General features: G+C 44.0%; 1 protein-coding gene across 4 annotated transcripts in view; it reads right to left on the minus strand.

The window, feature by feature from the left end:
- ARHGEF3 (Rho guanine nucleotide exchange factor 3) overlaps positions 1-13,726 on the minus strand; it is a 311,757-nt gene that overhangs the window by 144,842 nt on the left and 153,189 nt on the right. The window lies entirely within an intron of this gene.

A 13,726-nucleotide genomic window follows, 5' to 3' on the forward strand; every position in this document is an offset into this window, starting at 1 on the left:
ATCCAGAGTATGGAATGCTAGATCCTATATATTATTCCACTTGAGCAGTGTAACAGTTTAGAGATCCAATGCCAGGAGCCAAGATCCTCAATCAGCCATTCTGAGACAGTGCCCAAGAATCTTCATTAACAAGTTCACCATGTGATTTTTAGGGAGTCAAATACTCTGCTCAGGGGCTCTGGGAGGAGAAGATGCTGAGAGCCGCTTGCCATTTTTGAGGATGCTTCATGTTTGTGTAGGGACATGACCCATACTGACTCATAATCCAGTTACAATTAAAAGCAGCACTGTGCTGTCTCTGAAGCCAAGTCACTGGCTTATATTTATATGGTGACTTTTGGAGGCATGTATGGCAAGGGATAGTTCCCATTCTATGGATAAATAAACTGAGGTCAGAAGAGATAAGCAATCTGTTCCAAGTTACATGGCTACAGTGTAACACTCTGAATCCAGGATTCTAATTCCTAGGGCAAAACCCTTTACACACACACACACACACACACACACCATTTAAAGCATGCTTGGCAAATAGGTTACAACTCATTGGACATCCGGAAATGTCTGGTAGCATATGCCTGGAGTGTTGTACTGAGAAGGATTCCACAGCATAGTGAATGAGAGAAGGCTGCCATCAATTAGTAACATGTGCTGGGGTAGAAAAGTGGGGAACAGCTGCGTTGGTGACCTGCTGTCTGGGATAGCCTGTACTTTTCCTAAGTCTGGCTTCTCTTGCCTTGAGAAGCTCCAGAATTATACCTGGAATCTTGGAAAATTCCATGAGAGGGCAGAGGCTCTGGGATGTTACCTGTAAAGTGGAAATAACGCCCACCAGGTCCGGCTGTCCTGAGGATCACAGATGATGTGTATATGGCACCTGGAATGAGGGCTGGCACATAGTAGGGGCACAATAAATGGTGCCTCCCATTACATAGTACCCAAACTGTAAGCTATAAAGATGAAAACCGCTACCTGGTATTGTCAGATTATGGAATTTTATGATGCTACAATTCCATTTCGAGTGCTCAATGATTTTGCCAACATGACATGTTAGTAGTAGCCTGTTACCCCAAGAGGCCCACGCTGGTGAAGGAAAGGGGACACTAAGAGAGGCTCTTTCCCTCACGGGCACTCAGCTCTCTTGAGACCAACTCAATATATCACCCAGGGCTTGAGTGCAGCCTCCTAAGCACTAACCCCAGATGTTTCCAGGCACTCCAAGTGTCAAACCCAGGAGACAAAAGTCCTCGAGTGGCCTTTGAAATTAAACCACAGCCAGTTAATCTGGGATAGAATGACCTCCTTAAGAAACCCACATATTTTGTAAAATATAATCTGCATGGATTATCAAAGTGGATTTTCTTTTCAATTCCCATTACATCGGGTGGTGCTGATCGTGGCCAGCAACACAGAAGGAGCCTGAAGTTTAAACTTTGGGCCCAGGCAAACATTTCACAGTGTCACTTAGTTTTTGCTCATTCGCTCTATGTTTACCGAGCACCTCTGATGTGCAGGGCCCTGCTCTGGGTCCCGGGATCCAGCAGTGAACAAGCCAGGCATGCTCCCTGCCCTCTAATTGGGAATAAAAAGAAAACAAAATAATTACAGGTTGTGATCTCTGCTGTGAATGAGTCAGATAATATGCTGAGACAGAGACTAGCAGGGGAGACCCGCTTTACAGAGATACTTTAATTTTTTGTTTTCTGGTTTTTGGTTGACCTTCTAATGAGATGTAAGCACATGAAGGCAGGATACAGTCTGTCATGATCACATTCCCAGAACCCAGTACAGTACCTGGCACCTAGCCAACTCCCCCAGAAGAGTATTTCTTGATTTTTGTTGTTGTTGATGTTGATGCCCTTGGCCCTGCTCCCTCTTTTAATTAATTAATTAATTTATTTATTTTTGGTGGTACGCAGGTCTCTCACTGCTGTGGCCTCTCCCGTGGCGGAGCACAGGCTCCGGATGCGCAGGCTCAACGGCCATGGCTCACGGGCCCAGCCGCTCCGCAGCATGTGGGATCTTCCCGGACCGGGGCACGAACCCGTGTCCCCTGCATCGGCAGGCGGACTCTCAACCACTGAGCCACCAGGGGAGCCCCCTGCTCCCTTTGAGAAGCTTGTCTTCCTTACCAATTACCCAACTTCAGGGACGGGGGCACAGTGAGAAGGAATGGAGGAAACCAAACAGGCACCCACTCTGCCAGCCCAGCACAGCCCTTCCTCTGTACATCAGAAGCCATGGACAGATGACCTGGGGGAGTTCCTAGACAGGAAGGACACTGTGTGTGAAACACCTGCATTTACATACTTGGTTTCATGGGTTCTCAGGCTATTTGAAGACCCACAGACCCACCATGTTATTCTTGTCAAATTTACTGAAGTGAATGCACAGTCCACTTCCCTTTCAACCATGAAAAACAAAGCGCCTTGGGTGAGCTCAGTGACTGTGCTGTAGTCTGGCCTCTCTGATTTGGGCACATAACTTTAAACCCCAGTGCCCAGTGCTGAGCAGTAGGTCAATGAATAATTTCTGAATGAGTGACTAAAAAAAGAATAAATAAAGGAGGTCAGTGTTCTTGAGGTGACACCCTCCCCTTCCGCTAACCACCTGGCTGCCAAAATTAAATCAAAACCTCAAAAGCGAAGATCACTGAAGGCTGAAATTCTTCAACCTCAAATTTCCTTGGAGACTCAAAACATACAAGTTCAAGCTACGATTTTTGCTTTTCAAATAAGAGAGTTTTTCCTTACCAGCAGGGGAATTTATTTTCCTTAAAATATATAGACACGTTAAAAAAAAATTACAGCTGTTCAGACATTGGTCCAAGTGGGATACTGTGATTTCCACTCCTCCTATGAGAAGGAATGTCTGTTCAAGGGTGAGGCACACCCATGACTAGCCAGCATCCATGCACTGCCCTGAACAACAAACAGCATTAGCACTCAGCCTCTGTGCTTTAGGAGCAAGGAATCCAGGATTGATAATACCTCGACTGAAATGAAACAGCCTGCTGAACCAAACCATAAATGAACTTAACGGGCACCTGAACCCTTTGTCGAAACACCCATCTGAGGCAGGGAGGAAAGGCAGTTACAGAGGGACTGTATGGGAACAAAGGGTGCGAGTGTACCATCTGATTCCTTAGCCCCCTGGGTTTAATATTTGATGGAGACACTTCCTAGAAGTGCTTAGGTGCTGGAAAAACCTTCTCATGCTTCTTGGATCAAAAAACAACCAGGAGGCTCTTTGTTAATTTGCAACAGGGCAAAGTCTTCTGTGTATGTGGATATGAGTTCTGATGGAGATACAGGTATCTCTGGATGGATGAGGTGGACTCTGTCTGAGACTCATTACTGGTGACACCATGCACTTTCACGATGCATCATTGTTCTCCAGGCCACTCTATGACTATATCCTTTTAGGCTTGCCTACCTCCTGATAGCGCAAGGCAGACATCTAAATCTCATCAGTGGGACTTCCCTGGTGGCACAGTGGTTAAGAATCCACCTGCCAATGCAGGGGACATGGGTCCGATCCCTGGTCCGGGAAGATCCCACATGCCGTGAAGCAACTAAGCCCGCACACCACAAGTATTGAGCCTGTGCTCTAGAGCCCATGAGCCACAACTACTGAAGCCCGTGCTCCACAAAAAGAGAAGCCACCACAATGAGAAGCCCCCGCACCGCAACAAAGAGCAGCCCTAGCCCACTGCAACTAGAGAAAGCCCGTGAGCAGCAATGAAGACCCTATGCAGACAAAAATAAAAAATTAAATTTAAAAATAAATAAATCTCATTAGTAAATGGTCCGGGAACAATTACTTTTTCTGTGGTTCTGGGTAAGGTTCTCTGCAAAGAGAACTGACCCTACCTGTCCTCAGCTGATGGATTTGCAGAAGAGCTGGCCCTGGGTCCAAACCTATCCTTATTCCTACTAGGCTCAGGTTCCATTCCCTCTAGACCTAGATCTTGGGATCCTTTGAGTTTGTTTTGTTTTGTTTTGTTTTGCTTTTTTGCGGTACGCGGGCCTCTCACTGTTGTGGTCTCTCCCGTTGCGGAGCATAGGCTCCGGATGCGCAGGCTCAGCGGCCATGGCTCACGGGCCCAGCTGCTGCGTGGCACGCAGGATCCTCCCGGACCGGGGCACGAACCGGTGTCCCCTGCATCGGCAGGCGGACCCTCAACCACTGCGCCACCAGGGAAGCCCTCCTTTGAGGTTTTGAGTCTTAGAATCAAAGGTGAATTACCTTCCAATATACAGGTGGAGGGAAGTGGATGCTGGAACTGGGTGTCTGCTATGAGTCAAGCACTGTGCTCACTGTTTAAAGGACTGTTCCTTTTTAGCTTCTCCTTAGCCCAGCCTAAGTAAGCATGGTGGTGTTCACTTGTACAGAGAAGAACACTGAAGCATAGGAAGGCTTTAGTGACTTGCTCACGGTCACAAAATCAGTAAATGCTGGAGAGGGAAGTTTTCTCTACGCCAGCCTGGTTCCTGGTTCCCTGGTATCCCACTGATCCTCCTGCCATCCAGTGCTATTTCTTTTTTAATATTGTTTTAAAACAAAGTGTGTTTTACTTAAATTAATACAATAAATAGTATAAAATAAATTTAAATATTTATTTAAAACAATGTGTGTCTTACAACAATATAAAAAGGCTCACAAGGCAGTTACTACATACCTCAAAGAAATAAAGAGCTTAAACAAGACAGATCTGAGCTCAGAATCCAGCTCGATCATTTCTCCTTGGTGTGACCTTGGGCAAGTTGCTCTCTATCCCTTCATTCACTCACAAATATTTATCTAGGATCTACTACGTGCCAGGCAGGTTCCAGGTGTGTGAGATATGTAAGTGTCTATAAAATATTTCTGTAAACTTTGATTTCTTCATCATAGGGTTATTTGAAGGATTAAAGCAGAAAAAACATTTAGAACAGGGCCGGGCATATGGCAAGAGATTAAAAAATGATAATTATTATTGCTACCATGGTTATTACCATAATTACTATTACTACTATTGTCACTGCTGCTTTGTAGTTACGTTGAGAGGCAGGCAAGGGGCGGGGGTGGTATTAGAGATGGGGGATCCTGCAGGATGATGGATAAGAGACTTGGGATGCAGCCTGACCCTCCTCTAGCTACCCACATCACACAGGGTTATAAATGGATGCTCTCTGGATACCTTCAGTCACGTTTGCAGTGTGTTGTTCCCACTTCTGAAACAAAGACAGGGCAAGTGCAAGGCCTGACTTAATTTTAAATGGCTGAGATTGAATTGATTAGTGTCGGAACAGCCCTGTGATTTAATCACAGGGCTTTTCTATTTAATAACCAAGTGACCAGAGCAGCAAAAATGCACTGATGGAGAGAGTGCAGCTCCTGACTTGACAGCAAATGGCCCCTGATTAGTCATTTGTAATTATTAAATTCAAACCAGATCTCAAACCTTTCTGATTTATCTCTGCTGGCAAACAGCTTTGGTGGTTTCAGAGGCTTTGATGAGGGCTTTCATCTGCGCCTTCTTTAGGGAGACATTAGCAAAAGGATTTTGTGTTCTTGTACTTGCCCTTAGCTGGAACTTGACTCACTAAACTCATGCTCGAGCAGGGACAGGATCCACATATCATCTCTCCTCTGTCTCAGCTTCAGGGCTGAGTAAGAGAACTGAGAGGGACCCCCTGCTCCATTTTTAATACCTTAGGTTTTTTTTGTTTTGTTTTGTTTTTTTGCGGTACGTGGGCCTCTCACTGTTGCGGCCTCTCCCGCTGCGGAGCACAAGCTCCAGACGCACAGGCTCAGCGGCCATGGCTCACGGGCCCAGCCGCTCCGCGGCACGTGGGATCTTCGCGGACCAGGGCACGAACCCGTGTCCCCTGCATTGGCAGGCGGGCTCTCAACCACTGCACCACCAGGGAAGCCCAATACCTTAGTTTTAAAATATCCTCCCTTTTCCAGCATCCAGGAACCATGATCCTTTTTTCTAGACTCTTCAATGTGCTTACGGGGTAGAAAACCTGGAAATCATGGTGTTCTCTGAGCTGCTGGTAAATAAATCTAAACTAACATAATATGCAATTTTGTGCTCAGATGCCATTAACTGTGGTTTAAAGATGCTAGCTGGGCTCTAAGGTTATATTTTTGGGTTCACGTCCTCATCATGCCACTTATTTGTTATAGAAACTTAAGCACATCACTTCGCCTCTCTGAACCTCAGTTTCCTTGTCTATATAATAACTAAGGTTATTGTGAGAGTTAAATAGATCACAATGCCTGGCACACAGTAACATCTCAGTATTAGCTATCACTACTAGTAGCAGCAATAACAGCAGTAACAGCAAGTGAGAGCAGGGAAAAGAACATGGAGAAAATTCCTCTAATGTATAAAAGTGTACCCATTAACTTGATTTTGGCAGATCAGGAAAAGCCCCAATGATTGCTTTTGGCCACAGAACACCTGGCCTTTAGCTTGTTGGGAAGCAGAGGTGAGGTCACCTTGGCCAAGGAAAGGTCTCTGTCTCCCATGGGAAGGAAAAGATGCTCAACCAGGCAGGTCAGAGGCCGGGGAGACCCAGCCAGCCTGCCAGTGCCACCACCAGCCCTGAAATCAACGGCAGCCAGATTCACTCTCATCCCACAAACATTTACAAACCACTTTTCCCTCTAAGACACTCAAGGCCAGGGGAGCAGTAGAGAAGACAGAAAACTTGTCTGTCCAGGGCAGAGCACTGGCAAGTAGATTTTCCAGAATGACTGCTCCAGAAAAACTCCATTATGGGCACTCATCTAAAGTGGGAAAGGGGGCTCATCTTCACAAAGGTTTTCAACAATGGAATTTGACAAGAAGCACAAAATCTAATTAAACAGAGCACTTTTTTTCTAAGCCTTCTAATAATTACTATTATTTTACATTGTTTTCTTCCAATCTCAGGCGCACTGAACTGGATTAATCACAATCCTTGGTTCATAACACACTATTATCACTGGTGCTTCCCTGGCCCTCCTTTATTTGCTAATTCACTTATTTTTACCAGCATAATGAACTCTTATTTATTAAAATTATTCCCATACAGAACTGTCTGAGGCCCTTATCAGCAAAAATATTACCCATATAGTTTAGGGAATGTCCAAATAATTGCTTAATTTCTAAGGAATTACTCCATGTAACCAAACAACTTAGATGGTCCAACTGTACAATTCAGATTCAAATGTGTTTATTGCCCATGATAATATGGGGAACCTGATTTTACAAGGAGAGTTCTTAGTTCTTCACTCATGTTTGGCTGGGTTCCTGCCTTTTCCTATCTAGAGAGACCCCGGTGCTGGTAATGCCTTAGCAGCCACAGCACCCCATGCATTCCTGAGCAGCACCCCAAATACTAGCAGGCAGGCATTCATCCACAGGAAGAGAAAGGCTTCCCTTCGGCCACTGGTCTCTGGATCACCTACTCCTGGGGGCAACTTGCCACACGAAGCAGAGATGGAACATGCTGGAGAAATGGACTGCACCTGCTAAGCCACTCTGTAAATCCTGACAACTGATCAGAACATTCCTTTAAATAAAAAAAAGATTCCCTGGTAGAACTATTTGGTGTTGTCTAACCAGACTAGAACTCACAACCTGAGTTGCTAAAGCTTAGTTTCTTTATGGCATATTCTGGCCGCTTGAAGTAGTCCCTTCCTTCCCTCCCTCCTTCCCCTCGCTGGGTTTAAAACAACGATCTATTAGGAATCCACTGTATGCTGAGTGCTTTCCGTATATTATACCTAATCCTTACAGCTTGGACAAAGAAGTTATTACACACGAGGAAACTGAGGCTTAAAGAGTTTAAATGACTTCATTAAAACTGCTCTGTGAGTGGGTGAACAAAGCCAGGATTTGATATCATATCCAGCTAATTGTGTAGCTGATACTGCTGGTCCACATCGCCTGAGCAGTCACCATTCCCTGGCAGGCTTTGGCTTTCCACAGGCCAGAAATGCTTGGGCGTTAGTGTCACCAGGAGCAGCCCTCAACCCATGATGAACTGGAGCTGGTAGGGAAACACCCCAGCTTCCTAAAGCTTGAGGGGACAACTCAGAGGTACAGTCTCTCAGCCTTGACTATGCATTGGAATCACCAGGGGAGTTTAAAATGCTCCGGGGTCCTGACTCCTGCTATCCAGGGATTCTGAACAACAGGAGTTCCGGAAGCTCCCCAGGTGAGTCTATTGCGCAGCAAAGTTTGAGAATCGCTGCCACACAGTCTCCTAGAAGTCCTCAGCAGGATTGAGCCCCAGTTGCCCACAGAGCTGACCTGTTCATGATCACATGCTGTAGCGGCTTCCTTCCCTTCCCTGTTTCTTCTCTTGCCCACTCCCTCACCAGTGCTTCTGGGGATCACCTCCCAAATAAACTACTCGCACTTGTATCTGGGTCTGCTTCTGGGGCACTGAACCTAAGACAAGCTGAACGTGGCTCTGTGCTTCTAAAACTAGCAGTGTACTAGAAGGCAGGTAAAGCCACAGAATAAAAATGGTCCATCAACTTGACTTTGTGGGAAGCCATGCAAGCCATTATTTGTATATTTTAAGAAGAATGTAATGTCAATTTACATGGGTGTTTAAAGATAAGGCTGGGAAGAAATTTAAAATTGAACGACCTTCACATTGACTGTCCCTTGTGAAAGACACAGAAAGGGCTGAGTTGGCTTCCTCTCTGATCAGAGGTTGGGAAGAGTCCAGGAGCCAGAGGGAGTCACAGCTTCTACTTCTCCAGGCTTCGCTTCACAGTCTATCCACACACTCCTCCAGCAGAAAGGAGTCTCAACAAGACTAATAGGAGGCTTTTGTCATTTGGTTACTAATCAGAGACCAAATGCTTTAAGCACAAGCCCTCAGGGCTAACAAGAGCAGACAATGTTACTTTTTTGCATCTCTATTCACCAGGTGACGTTCATCCTTGCATGGAGAGATTAGACCTGCAGACTTTAAATTAAGGTGAGAAACAACAACTTAAATAGGGATTTAATTAGAGTTTTAAGATGGAAGGTTGGTTTGATTTTTTTTTGATCTCCTTGGCTGGGTGGGAACATCGGTACTGCTGGAGACTTGTATCAAGAGCCTTAGAGGTGTCAAGGCAGAACGTCATCATCATTTAACCTGTCCCTAGATACTGCAGGCAGAAGGATTAGGCTATATAACCACAGAAAACTTTCTGGAAGATACTCTGACAATATCTATCAGTAAAATAGTTGGTAGGAATAACGGTGGGATATACTTTCACCAAGATCCACACACAAGGATGTTTACTGTAGCACTGTTTATAAGTAGCAAAATACTGGAAACAAAATGTCACCAAAAGAAACTGGCTAAACAAAACTATGGTCCATCCATATAATATGAAATACTATACAATTAGAAAGAATAGTGTAGAGCTACACAATGTATGGAAGGTCCTCCAGGATATATTGAGTAATAGTAATAATAATAATAATAATAAAATTGTATGCACAGCACGTTTCCTACTGTGTCAAATTCTTAAAATTAGAAGAGGAAAATACATACATATCTATATCTATCTATTTACATATATATACATACATCCCGATTGTATGAATCAAATTTCTTTCTGTAAGGAAGCACATGTAGTGTTCATTGGAGACAGAGTCTGGGGTAGGAGGAAGGAGACTATCAATTTTTTTTTTTTTTTTTTTTTTTTTTTTTTTGCGGTACGCGGGCCTCTCACTGGTGTGGCCTCTCCCGTTGTGGAGCACAGGCTCCGGACGCGCAGGCTCAGCGGCCATGGCTCACGGGCCCAGCCGCTCCACAGCATGTGGGATCCTCCCAGACCGGGGCACGAACCCTTGTCCCCCGCATCAGCAAGCGGACTCCCAACCACTGTGCCACCAAGGAAGCCCACTATCACTTTTTATTTGGTGTTATCATATACTTATATACCCTAAGCATGTGTACATATACACACACACACACACACACACACACACACCCCATTATAGGCTATCTAGGTACTGGGACAACTGCCCAGTGTGCCCAGAAGGCACACCTAAAGTTTTTTAAAATAGATGCATATAGGTAGATTGGAATTGGAGGCATCAGAATGAATTCATGGTTATACATACACACATACTCGTGCAATGACACCGTAGTAGCAATGAACACACCAAGTGCCCAGATCTTGGTTTCAAAGTACCAGTCTCCACTAAAAGGACCCAGAGCTCTTTGGAGAAGAGGCTGATTTTAGGGCTGGGGTAGGGAAAATACAAGATGAGCCTGAAACATGTTGATGTATCAAAAGTAATGAAGTACTCTAAGAATGATGGATGAGGCACCAACTTATAGGGCTCTCACTAGCCAAAACAGAGATCCATGACCCCATAATATAAATAAATATAATATATATGATTTAAATAAATGAATAAATAAATGGTGCAGGGACACCTCTTCTGTATGGAACACTAATAAACATAGAAGGGATGATGGAGTTAAAAAATCATCGATGGATGCTAAACTAGTGGGTTAACATTTCATGAGGGATAGGACTCTTCCACAGTTTCAATTTCCTTGTAATTTAAAAAGGGAAAAATTGTAACTTTACAACAGAGAAATTTAGAAAATGCCGCCTGAACTAAGTAACCAAAGCTAATGTCACCAATACTGGTACAAACTGATACCGTGTATCCTCTGATGTGATACACAGAGAAAGACACCATATCACTTCTGTCATATTCCTGTGAAAAATGCACAGCTTAAAAAAAGTATTCTTCCATCACTCCAGATATTTTTTTAAAATGCATAATCCAAAGACAGTCATGGAGAAACATCTAATAAACCCACATTGAGGGAAACTGTACAACCTAACTGGTTTCTACTCTTCAAAACTGTCAAAATCAAGAAACACCAAAAAGGCCTGGGGAACTGTTCCAGATTAAAGGAGACAAAAGAATATGTGACAATAAATGCAATGCATGACCCTGAATTGGACTCTAGACCAGGAATAACAACAGCTATAAAATACATTATTGTGACAGTTGACAAACTTTAAAAATGAATGGTGGAGGCTTCCCTCATGGTGCAGTGGTTAAGAATCCGCCTGCCAATACAGGGGACACGGGTTCGTGCCCTGGTCCGGGAAGATTCCACATGCCGCAGAGCAACTAAGCCTGTGTGCCACAACTACTGAGCCTGCGCTCTAGAGCCCGCAAGCCACAACTACTGAGCCCAAGCACCACAACTACTGAAGCCTGCGTGCCTAGAGCCTGTGCTCCACAACAAGAGAAGCCATCTCAATGAGAAGCCCACGCACTGCAACAAAGAGTAACCCCTGCTTGCCGTAACTAGAGAAAGCCCACATGCAGCAACGAAGACCCAACACAGCCAAAAATAAAATAAATAAATAAATTTTAAAAAAAAAGAATGGTGGAGGAGTTAATATATTTTGTCAATGTTAAATTTTCTGCTTCTGATAATCATACTGTGTGAGGATGCTCTTGTTCTTACACTGAAGTATTTGGGGCTAAAGGGGTGTAATGTCTGCAATTCATTCTCAAATAGGACGAAAAATAATTTACATTTATATGTTAAATACATATATTCTATATCTCTATCTATCTTTAACTATCCATATCTATCTATTTATCTATCTATCTATCTACTGAGAGGCTGATACACAGAGACACAGAGAAAGCAAATGTAAACAATCAGTGAAGGTGGTTAAAGAGTATTCAGAAGTATCTTATCTTAGACTTGCAACTTTTCTATAAGTTTGAAATAATACTAAGTTGCCAACAGTAAAATAAGTTCACAAATAACCTGCACACTCTCACCACTCCTCAAGAAAAAGACAAGCCCATAGACACTCATTCCTCTTCAGGGCATCTGATATCCACCGGTTGCCCAACTCCAGGGGGCCTTAGGCCCTCAGGGCTCAGCTCTGCAGGATCTGCTAACCCTTGGTGCCTGCAGGCTCCGGGATCCTACAAGGCAGTGAGACTGCCCAGGCACTTCAGCAGAACTTGGTTGGGTATTAGCTGGGACACAATTCCGTAGGCCTGAGAAGAATATAATTTAAGGCTTGTTTGATCAAAATAGCTCTCTTCCAAACAAAACTGGAAATTCTCACAAGAGCCTCTTTATTTTTAAAGATGTTTCTCTCAGTAGAAAGAAACAGCTAAAAGGAAAATAACTGTGTAATAGGTAATACCCCTCCCCTCAAAACAATGTACTTGAATATGTCAACAATGTGTCTTAATGTAGTTCCTCATAATGTGGCCTCTGGAAGGACTGGACCTCTCTCCTTGTCCAACTAGAGTTCATTTGCACACAGGGAGGCTACCAGTTTTCAGACTAGTCTTGACTAACTTGAGAAAATGCTCCTGGCAATAGTCTGCAAAGAAGCTGTCAGAACAATAACGTGAAAGCCAGTTACCATTTCTGATGTGGTGTCTGGAAAGATGTCAACTGTGATTAGAGGGACATTTTCCTTCTGCAGCTGTCTCTGAAAGTGGAGGAGGGCCTCTTCACAACCCCAAATTACAGGAGAGAGGTAAAGGGCCGCCAAACCCCAGGGACATGCAGGTATTCAGGGAATCCTTCCTTCAGCAGCACTATCATGTCTTGTCAAGTTTTGAGTAAAAAAGCAAAAGTTGTGATAAGCCACAAGTGGACTGCAGGGAGGGGGAAAGGACTTTGTGCTAAATTTTCTAATCCTGAATTTTTGCTTCAAAGCCCATCCCAATCACTTTTATCCTGAGGTCTGAAACTGAGATCTGGATTTTGCAGAATCAAAGCATATTCATCCAGCATTTAATCCATTTCCCAGGAAATCAGTGTTTTACTAAGAGTAGAATTCTTTCATGTCCAGATCTTTCCTGGGCACTTCTAAGGACTAATCCAGCACACAGGACAAGCTCAACAAATGTTTGTTGACTGACACACATGAACAAATGAATCCAAAATAGTGAATATAAAACTGTAGAATTTCTTTTCAGAAAGACTAAAACACCAAGATGTGCCATCCATAAAATTCCATTTTTGACTCTGGGACCCACAGTATTTCTCATTTCTTGGCAATAGAAATCCAGGGACTTCCCTGGTGGTCCAGTGGCTAAGACTTCACGCTCCCAACGCAGGGGGCCTGGGTTAGATCCCTGGTCAGAGGACTAGATCCCGCATGCATGCTGCAACTAAGAGTTCTCATGCCGCAGCTAAAGATCCCACATGCCACAACTGAGACCCGGAGCAGCATGCATGCATGCATGAATAAATAAATAAATAAATAATCCAGGAACAACAAGAGACTCAGATGAATGAATTTCACTCTATAGTTTCATTCATTCAACAAATATTTTATTGAGTACTTATTAGGTGCCAGGCACTGTGCAAGCTGCTGTAGATACATTGGTTAACAAAAGAGATACGGTTCCTGCCCTCAGAGGGGACAGAGACGATAAAACAATAAGCAAATAAAAAAGCTAGTTTTAGGGTGTACTAAGTGTTATGAAGAAAGTAGATCAGGGTAATATGAAAGCCTATGAAAGGTGGGGAGGGGTAAAACTACCGGAGAAAAAGGTCAGGGAAGCTTCTCAGAGGAGGAACATTTGAGATGACACCTAAGTGATGGGATGGAGCCAACCAAGCAAAGATGGGGATAGATGGGGAGTTAGAGCTCCTAAAGGCCCCTCATCATTAAAGGTTCAAGTTCTCTCCTTCCACACACAGTCCTTAATGCCTGT

Source organism: Pseudorca crassidens, chromosome 10 (assembly GCF_039906515.1).
Source record: "Pseudorca crassidens isolate mPseCra1 chromosome 10, mPseCra1.hap1, whole genome shotgun sequence".
Classification (NCBI taxonomy): domain Eukaryota; kingdom Metazoa; phylum Chordata; class Mammalia; order Artiodactyla; family Delphinidae; genus Pseudorca; species Pseudorca crassidens.